Below are 10,044 nucleotides of genomic sequence, written 5' to 3'. Positions count from 1 at the left end.
TTCTTTCTTTCTTTCTTTCTTTCTTTCTTTCTTTCTTTCTTTCTTTCTTTCTTTCTTTCTGTTTTTTTTTTTTTTTCTTCTTCGAGACAGGGTTTCTCTGGATGTTCTGACTATCTTAGCCTATAGTAAGTGTTCGGATTACAAGCATGAGCCACCACTCCCGGCTTGAAAGGGTGTGTTATTTAGTTTGGTAAAATGGGAAGTTTTTGAGAGTATCGATGATAGCTCAGGAGGAGAAGAAAGTACACAAGGCGAAAGTCCCTGTTCTAACCCCGACAGAAATCTTTGGGCGCCGGAGATTCAGGCTCCACCTTTCACCTGAGCGCATGCTCTTCCATGAACCCTACGGGAGACCTGCGGCACAGGCGCGCGTGACGTACCCCGTGCGGCCGTGATGACGCAAAGCGTACGCTCGGTGGCTCCTCGGGGAAGATGGCGGCTGCATCTTTGAAGGAGAGGAATTGAGAGTGGGGAGAAGGGAAGCGTACCAGGCGGGAGAGACATTCCCTGTGGCGCCGAAGGACACCGCGCTCGCGGTTAGGCGCCCATTTCGGCCCCCCACGGTGAGTGCGCGCCGGGGCCTCTGAGGGCCGCGGGCAGTCGCGCTCCGCCATTTTCGGGCCCGGCCGTTGCGTGCTTGGGGGGACCGGAGGGGACAGGTCGCCGGAGAGAATAGGACCGGCATCTGCGGGGCCGGCCGCGGCCGGTGGGGCTCCCAGCGGAGGGACTTTGGGGAGGAGGAGGCCGTGTGGCAACCTAGGCCTAGCCGGCACGGCGAGGCCGCTCGCAGAGACGCGAAGTTCGGAGGAAGGAAGCGCGTTGGGATGGGAGAGCGGCTTTGAGCGCTGCCCAGAAGGGGGCTGGAGAAGTTCCTGGGAATCCGGAGAAACAGCTGGAGAGTCCGCCTGGATGCTTTCTAAAATTGAGATCTGTGTTGGGGGCCCGAGAAAGGCCGAGCCTGGCGCTTTGTACGAGTTTCATTCCTATGTGGCTCGTTACAAATGTCCCACTAAGCACTAATTGTCCATTCCCAACTGGAAATTGAGTTCTGGTCTCAATATGTGAGAGAAACAAAGGCCTCCTGGCAACTGGATATTTATGGTCTTAGCGTCTCTCGTTTTCTTTTCTCCTTTTCCCTATTTCTTTGAGACTGGTCTAGTTGTGTTGCCCAGGTTCGCCGAGAATTTCCATTCTCCCACCTGCCGGGCACAACGAGAGATTATAAGCTCTCACCCTATCCTGGATTGGCTAGCGGTCTTTTTTATTGTTTTGTTTTGGTTTGATTTTTATTTTACTTTTGGTGCAGAGGTTCACTGTGTAGCCAGGCTGGCCTCGAAACTCAACTCAGTATGTAGCCTAAGTTTCGAACTCAGAAGTAATGATCCTGTCTCATGCACCCAACCGATGCGATGAAGAGCCTGAGCCCCATTAGACTTGGCTGAAACCCAGACTGGCACCAACTTGCTGTATACCTGACCTGGCCTTACTCTTTGATCCTCCTGTTTCCATTTCCCGAGTGGGATTAAAGGTGTGGGCCACACCTGACCTAGAATTCCTGTGCTTTTTTAAATCGAAGAATACTGCATATTAGTGTGTGTGCGTGCCCGCGCGCGCGTTCTCTTTCTCACTGGCTCTCTCTCTCACTGGCGCTCTCTCTCTCTCTCTCTCTCTCTCTCTCTCTCTCTCTCTCTCTCTCCTCCCTCCCTCCCTCCCTCCCTCCCTCCCTCCCTCCCTCCCTCTCTCTCTCTCTCTCTCTCTCTCTCTCTCTGGCTCGCTCTCTCTGGTCAGAAGATAGTTTGCTGGAGAACTCTTTTCCACTAAATGAGTCTTGATTGATTGAACTTAGGTTGCAGTAGATACTTTAACGCTGGGCCAGTTATTGGGTTATAGTCTTGTGTTTTTTTTTTTTTTTTTAAAGAAAGTCTTAGTATTTGGTTGTAACCCTTGTGGTTGGTGGCCTTTCTGGAGTAAGGGAGAGGTTAATTGTAGGAATTATGTCCTTGGATTGGGAATTAAAGTCAGAAAAGTATGTTATCACACGTAAAGACTGTCAGCAATGCTTTAAAGTCGTTTCTAGACGGGAGGCATTAGCTATTCGGGAGCTTTGGATGACAGGAACCAAGGCACAGTGGTGACATACACCAACCACTTGGGAGCAAAACTTTCACATGTACTCTGGTTATAATGCAGGCAACCCTCTTGCCTGTGAATGTTTAACCCAAACAAAGAACAAAGCTCTTAGTGACTGTTAAAAGAAAACACTTTAATTGTTTCCCTGGTGGCATTTTTTTCTTTTCCTAGTCTTAATTGCATTTGAGACCCACCTTTCATTGCTATTAGGTACTTTTGCATTTTGATTGATTTCCTTGCCCAGTAGAGGTAAAATACTGTGTGGATTTGGGTTGGGGCCAAACTTGAAGTGCTGTATTTAGCATCTTTACTATAGGAAGTCTTTTACTGACTTAAGTCCCATATTCAGAGCTTGCTTTGCTAACTAACCAAAAGACCGTTAACAAAAAAAGTCCACTAGGTAACAGAAAGTATGTTTCTTGTTTTGTTTAGTTTTGTTTTTGGTAGATATTACTTGATTATTGCCTGTTGTGCCCTTATCTTTGTTGCTAACTGTGATTTAGGTTTAAGATTTCTACTTGGACATGTTTTCTCTGGTGACATACCTCTCCCACTGCAAACCATTTCTCTTAGACACTGAAGCTTGTCAGCATGTTGGAGAGTATGGCGTACTTACTGTTCCTCTTTCTGGACTGTAAACATTTTAGCAATTTTCGGGTAGAGTAACAGCTTCATAAAATTTGTGTAATGCCTTATTTTCATAATTTAAGTGTTTATAAATTTCAGACTTGAGGAGATGTATTGGAAAGAAAATCATGGGATTCTGTAGCAGGTGACCTAGGTTTGCAAGCTGAGGTCATCACTAACCTAGCTTTAGATCAAGAGGAAGAGTGTGATGAGTACTGAATTCAGGGGCTTATCTATTTTAAGTGCATGTTATATCATTGAACCTCCAGTTCTAAAGCAATTTAAAAAAAAAACTGGGTCAGTTAATTAAACTCTCTGAGTCTCAGTTTCCTTATATATAAAAATGATAATTGTTATGGGTGGGTTAGTACAAGCCTTAAATCCCAGCATACTGGGAGGCAGAGGCAGGCAGTTTGAGGTCAGCTTGGTCTACATAGTGAGTTCCAGGCTAGACTGTGTAGTGAATATAGGCTATCTCTTTTAAAAAAAAAAAACCCACCAAAAAAGTGATTTCACTGTTTCTGGTCCAAGTTATAATTTATTAATTTATTGAATGTGTATATTGCATATACTCATCGTTCAGATAGACCAGGCTGGCCTTATAGAGAACCCCTGCCTCTGCCTCCTAAGCGAAGGAATTCCAGATGTGTTCCGCCACTTTGCCTTCCTTCATTGGTTGATGAACATCTAGATTGGTTCTGTTTCCTGGCCATCATAAATAGCAAAGGGTGTTATCTTTGGTATGTAAATTTAAAGTTATACCGACCTAGGACTGGGTTAGCTGGCTCATAACCCTTTCAGCTTTTTGAGGATGTCCATAATGGCTACAGAAGTTTACATTCTTTAATTTTTTTTGTTTGGGTTTTTTTGTTGTTTTTTTGTTTTTTTGAGACAGAATTTCTCTGTAGCTTTGGAGCCTGTCCTGGAACTATCTCTTGTAGACCAGGCTGGTCTTGAACTCAAAAAGATCCGCCTGCCTCTTCCTCCCAAGTGCTGGGATTAAAGGCATGCACTGCCACCACCACCGAGTTTATACAATCAATATTCCCCCTGTATTACACCTCTATGCTAGAAGAGGGCATCATGTAGTTGCTGGGAATTGAACTCAGGTCCTCTGGAAGAACAGCCAGTGTTCTTAACCTCTGAGCCATCTCTCTAGCCTGAGCCATCTCTCTAGCCCCCCTTTTTATTTTTTGAGACAGGGTCTTTTTTTTAAAAAAAATATTTATTATGTATACAATATTCTGTCTGTGAGTATGAGGGCACCAGACCTCTTTACAGATGGTTGTGAGCCACCATGTGGTTGCTGGGTATTGAACTCAGGACCTTTGAAAGAGCAGGCAATGCTCTTAACCACTGAGCCATCTCTCCAGCCCCTAGAACTGGAGTTTTAGACAGTTGTGAGCCACCATGTGGGTGCTGGGCTTCTGGAACAGAGCTTTCTTAACCAGCGAGCTCTCCATCCCCACCCAGTTAAAGGGTGGTTCAAATGTGTAGTTTATTACAAAATGAATAGATGTTTGTTGTGGATAGAAGATTTAGAAAGTAAATAGCAATAAATCTAATTGTTTTTTTCTTTTTTTTTTGTTTGTTTTGTTTTTGTCTTTTTTTTTTTTTCTTTCTTAAGACAGGGTTTCTCTGTGTGTAGCCCTGGCTGCCCTCAAACTCAGAGTTCCTCTTCCCTCTGCCTCCTGAGTGCTGGGATTAAAGGCATGCAGTGCACTACTGCCAGGTCTAAGTCCTGCAAGTCTTTAAAAAATGCTTATGATCCTATTTGTGTATGTGTGTACACCTGTCTGAGTTTATATGCATCACATATGTGCAGGAGCCCTTGGAGACCAGAAGAGGGTATATGTAATGGAAAAATTAAAAATTGCTGTGGGATCCCCGGTGCGGGCAGTGGGCAGGGGGTCCCAAGAGCAGCCAGTCCTGGGCAGCACGAGACCATGCCTCAGGTCTCCGAAGGTGGCTTGTCCCCAGCGGTGAGCCATGTGGCTGCAGTGGGCAAAAGACAGATGGATAGGCACGCCATGCAGAGTGAGGTTGGATTAAGTGGGTTATGGAAGGGAAGGGGGAGGAGAAGAGAGAGAGAACTGATTTAAGTATAAAACCAAGGTAGCTTTATTTAATTTTTATCTTTTTTGCTTTCATTTACCTTTTGAAAATTATGTTTTGCCTACATGTATATCTGAGTACTTACCACATGTATATGCATGCCTGGTTCCTGCAGAGGTCAGAAGAGGTTGTGAGCCCCCATGTGGGTGCTGGAACCAAACCTAGGTACTGTGCAAGATCAACAAGTGTTCTTTTGTTTGTTTGTTTTTGTAGACCAGGCTGGCTTCGAACTCACAGAGATCCTCCAGCCTCTGCCTCCTGAGTGCTGGTATTAAAGGCGTGCTCCACCACCTTCTGCTCCCAGCAAATGTTCTTTTTTTTTTTTTAAGATTTATTTATTTATTATGTATACAGCATTTTGTCTGCATGGATGTCTGCACTCCAGAAGAGGGCACCAGATCTCATTACAGATGGTTGTGAGCCACCATGTGGTTGCTGGAAATTGAACTCAGGACCTTTGGAAGAACAGCCAGTGCTCTTAACCTCTAAGTATTCTTTCCAGCCCCCCAGCAAGTGTTTTTTTTTTTTTTTTGGTTTTTTCAAGACAGGGTTTCTCTAGCTTTGGAGCCTGTCTAGCTCCTGTAGACCAGGCTGGCCTCGAACTCACAGAGGTCCATCTGCCTCTGCCTCCTGAGTGCTGTGATTACAAGTGTATATTATTATGCCTGGCTCACCATTTGTTCTTTTGTACTTACTGTATAAAACCAATAATGGATAAAACAATACCACCAAACTGCTACCAGTCATTTTGTGTTGATTCCTGTTACACTAGCACAGCGGCTCTCACAGCGCCACCACCGCCCGGCTTAAATTTTTTTAAAAAAATATTTATTTATTATGCATACAATATTCTGTCTGTGTATATGTCTGCAGGCCAGAAGAGGGCACCAGCCTTCACTACAGATGGTTGTGAGCCATCTCTCCAGCCCCCAAATTTTTTTATTCTTAGGTGTGTTCGTGTGCCATTGCCCACGGCTGCACATGGAAGCCAGAGGTCAATGTCAGCAGTCTCTTCCTCTACCTTTTTTTATTTGTTTACTTTTGAGACTGGGTTTTACTGTGTAGCCCTGGAACTTACTGTGTTGTCCTTTAACTCAGAGATCTGCTTTCTCTGTCTCCCCAGATTAAAGGCTTGTACCACTATACCTGTCTCTCTTTTTGGGTTTGTCTCCTTGTCTTGCCTTTCACAGGGTCTTAGCTATATACCCAGAGATCTGCCTCCCGAGTTCAAAGGTGTGCGCCCTCACCCACTCCTGGCTGTCTCTCTTTTTTTTTTAATCTTTTTTTTTTTCCTTTTGGTTTTTCAAGACAGGGTTTCTCTTTGGCTTTGGAGCCTGTCCTGGAATTTGCTTTGTAGACCAGACTGGCTTCTTGAGGTCTGAGATTAAAGGCATGTGCAACTGCTGCTCTGCTTGCTCGTGCTCTCCCTCCCCTCCCCTCCCCTCCCCTCCCCTCCCCTCCCCTCCCCTCCCCTCCCCATCCCCTCCCTCCCTCCCTCCCTCCCTCTTTCTCCCCCCCCCCCCCCCATTGATGAGATAGAGTTTCTGTGTAGGCCTTGTTGTCTGCTGTCTTTAGCTTTGTAGACCAGGCTGGTCTCATAGAGATCTTCCTGCCTCTTCCTCCCGAGTCTGGGATTACAGGGGTGTGCCACCACTTTTGTCTATCTCATTTTCTGTCTCTTTTGTTTTTTAACTGGGATCACAGGTATGTGCCGCCAAGCCTGACTGAGACAGTCTCTTCGTGAGCCTGGGGCTTGTCCTTTTTGCTGGACTGCCTGGTTATTGAGTTCCTGGGATCCTCCTGTCTCCCTATTGCCCACCCCCACAACTGTATCTGGCTTTGTTTGTTTGTTTGTTTGTTTGTATTTGATTGCTTGGTCTTCACTGTGCCAGCGAAGGTGCAAGTGAAGGTCAGAACAACAGGAGAAGGAAGTCAGTTCTTCTTCCACTATGTGGGTGCTGGGGATCAAACTCAGATTTTAAGCTTGGTGTTATGAGCCTTTACCAGCTAAGCTTTTTCACTGACCCCGTCCTAGCTTTTTTTTTCCTTCAAGATTTATTTATTTATTATGTATACAACATTCCTTCCATGTATGCTTTCATGCCAGAAGAGGGCACCAGATCTCATTATAGATGGTTGTGAGCCACCTTGTGGTTTCTGGGAATTGAACTCAGGACCTCTGGAAGAGCAGTCAGTGCTCTTAACCTCTGAGCCATCTCTCCAGCCCCCGTCCTAGATTTTTTTTTATGTTCGCATCTGAACTCTGATGCTAAGGCTTGTGTAGCAAACACTTTACCTCCCCAGCCCCAGTATCCACTCACTTTTTTATTTTTATTTTGTTTTTAAATTTTGAGACAACTTACTGTGTAGTCTTGGTTGGACTGGAATTCCCTAGTAGATCAGGCTGGCCTTGAATTTAGAGATCCTTCTTGCCTCCCCCAGTCAGTGCTGGGATTAAAATGAGTTAACTGCTGAGGTTAGAGAGATGGCTCAGCAGTTAGGAACACTTGTTGCTCTTGCTGAGGACCTGGGTTGGGTTCATTTACCAACACCTGTATGGTAGTTCACAACCATCTGTAATCTAGTTCTAGCATTCCATGTTAGTTCTGACCTCTGTGGGCCCTGAGCATAGACATGGTATTTATACATGCAGCCAAGAACACTCAGGTACATAAAATAAATTTATGTACTTCATGTATGTCTGTTTTTTGCTTGCTTTTATTTAAATGATTAATTTTTAGGTTTTGGTTTTTTCATTTCCGAGACAGGGATTCTCTGTGTAGCCCTGACTGTCAAAAACTGTTAACAAGGCTGGCCTCTGCCTGCCTCTGCTTGCTGAGTGCTGGAATTAAAGGCATGCACCGCCACCCATTTTAGTTTTTGATTATGTGTACATGTCTTGTGCACAGTATCCACGGAGTCTACAAGGGGACGTTAAATCCCCAGGGAGCAAAAGTTACAGGCAATTGTAAGCCATCCTATTTGGGTACTGGGAACTGAACTCAGGTCCACTGAATAAACAGGAAGCACTCCTTAACCACTGAGCCAGCTTGCTAGCCTGCTTTTTTTGATTTTTGTTTGTAAATAGAGTTTTCCTAAGTGGCTTGGATTGACTTTGAGCTTGCTGTTTTTCTGCCTGCCTTCTTTGCTTGTTTGTTTTCTTTTGTTTTTCCAAGACAGGGTTACTTTGGCTGTCCTGGAATTAGCTCTGTAGACCTGACTGAACTTGAACTCAACAGAGGTCCACGTGCCTCAGCCTCCTTAGTGCTGGGAGTAAAGGCAGGTGTCAACCACCACCAGGCCTGACTTAGTAGGTGATTTTTGTCATTGAATGTCACAAAATGTGCGCGCACACCCACTGTGATGGTATAGATCAGTCAGTCTACATGATTTTTTTTTGTGTGTATGTGTGTGAGGAGGGTGTATTTCATTTTTATTTAATCATCCATTTATTGTTTTTTCTCTTTAGCTTTGGAGCCTGTTCTGGAACTCTCTCTGTAGACCAGACTGGCCTTGAACTCACAGAGATCTGCCGGCCTCTGCTTCCTGAGTGCTGGGATTCAAGGCGTGTGCTACCACTGCTTTTATCGTGTTTTTGAGACAGGGTCTCACTATTTTAGTCCTGGCTGGCTATCCTGGAACTCACTATGGAGACCAGGATGGCCTTGAACTCGAGATCTGCCTGTCCTGCCTTTTCAGTGCTGGCTTCTGCATGACTACTTTTTAAAAAAATTTTATTATGTTTATAGTGTTCTGCCTGTATATTTACCTGCAGGCCAGAAGAGGGCACCAGATCTCATTATAGATGGTTGTGAGCCACCATCTGGTTGCTGGGAATTGAACTCAGGACCTTGGGAAGAGCAGCTAGTGCTCTTAATCTCTGAGCCATCTCTCCAGCACTTTTGCATGACTTCTCTATGAAACAAATATGAAACTTCTGCTGGCATAATAAAGTATACTCTGTACGTTTATTTACTTTTGTCTAGGTAGCTGAAGCTGTCCTTGGAATTTAGTGTCATTCTGCCTCAACTTCCCAAATACTGGGCATGGTGCCTTATACCACATATATAAACATATATATGTATTTACACACATACATATACACATAGTTTGTGTGTGTATATATACACACATGTATACATATGTTGTATGTATATGTTTATACACACAATAGGACTATACTTTAAAAGGCGTACACTCTAAAATAGTTTTATATAGTATACATAAGTCTGTAGTGTCAGAATTGTTTATTGCCATTGTCACTTGTATATAATTGTTGTTTATTGCCGTTGTGTTGAATAATTCAGAATTTAGTGTGCTATGTTTTTATGTATCTGATATATAGATTTGCATATATCAGCATCTTTACAAATATAAGTAATGTTTTATGCTACAGTGTGAGGTGTAACTTCATGCTATGATGTGACTTCACTAGGCAATAGGGATTTTTATTTTCATTGTAATGGTAGGATACCAGGTTTGTTTTTGTGGTTCTTTGTTGACTGTAATATTTTAATAGGATACAATGTCAGGGATGAAAGAAGCATTTTAGAGAAGATTTTACAGATGGTAAAATAGTAATGAGATATCATGAACCTTTGCCCTAAAAATTGGTGATGTGGGAGAAATTAATTTTGTTACAGTACTAGTCACCAAAACTAAATAAAGAACCAAAAACCTTCACAAGAGCATCAGAAAGGCTAAAGAATTTCTTCTAAAACCACATTGAATGACCACATTGAGGGAGCTGTGACTGTCCTGATTTGTAGCTATGAGAAAATGATGCTTATGGCCACTAGTTCCAGGAAGTCACTCCTGCCTAACTTGGTGATTGCTTCAGTGCATTATATATGATGGTATCTCTGTTCTTCTACACGGTTTTACAGTCTGCTGGGCTGTCTTGAAACACCCAGGATATTTATTGTTTCTCAACATGACATGACACCCCCACCACTACCCCATTTCCACCTCTCTCCTTGCCTTCCTCATCTCCCTCTCTTCCTGTCTATGTCCCTCCCCATACCTATGGGACAGGGTCTTACTATGTAGCCCCTGGCTGGCCTGGAATCCTATGTTGACTAGGCTGACTTTGGAATTTAAATATCTGCCTGTTTCTGCCTTGGGATTGCTAGGATTGAAGGTCTGTGCCACCGTGCCTGACAATAATTCTAG

At 44.0% G+C, this 10,044-nt stretch overlaps 1 protein-coding gene across 4 annotated transcripts in view; it reads left to right on the top strand.

Annotated features, from left to right (window-relative positions):
• The first annotated feature begins 381 nt into the window (after positions 1-381).
• Wdr33 (WD repeat domain 33) overlaps positions 382-10,044 on the top strand; it is a 106,835-nt gene continuing 97,172 nt past the window's right edge. For 3 of the 4 annotated variants that reach the window (XM_075969071.1, XM_075969072.1, XM_075969073.1), the window contains exon 1: positions 392-563. The gene's annotated coding sequence lies outside the window, so the exon portion shown is untranslated. Of the gene's footprint in view, positions 564-10,044 lie in introns of all 4 variants that reach the window. The other variant, XM_075969070.1, reaches the window with a different exon arrangement.

The sequence above is a fragment of the Microtus pennsylvanicus genome, chromosome 4, assembly GCF_037038515.1.
Source record: "Microtus pennsylvanicus isolate mMicPen1 chromosome 4, mMicPen1.hap1, whole genome shotgun sequence".
NCBI lineage: Eukaryota > Metazoa > Chordata > Mammalia > Rodentia > Cricetidae > Microtus > Microtus pennsylvanicus.
The sequence above is the reverse complement of the archived record's forward strand: the minus strand, read 5'-3'. Positions and strand labels throughout refer to the sequence as shown.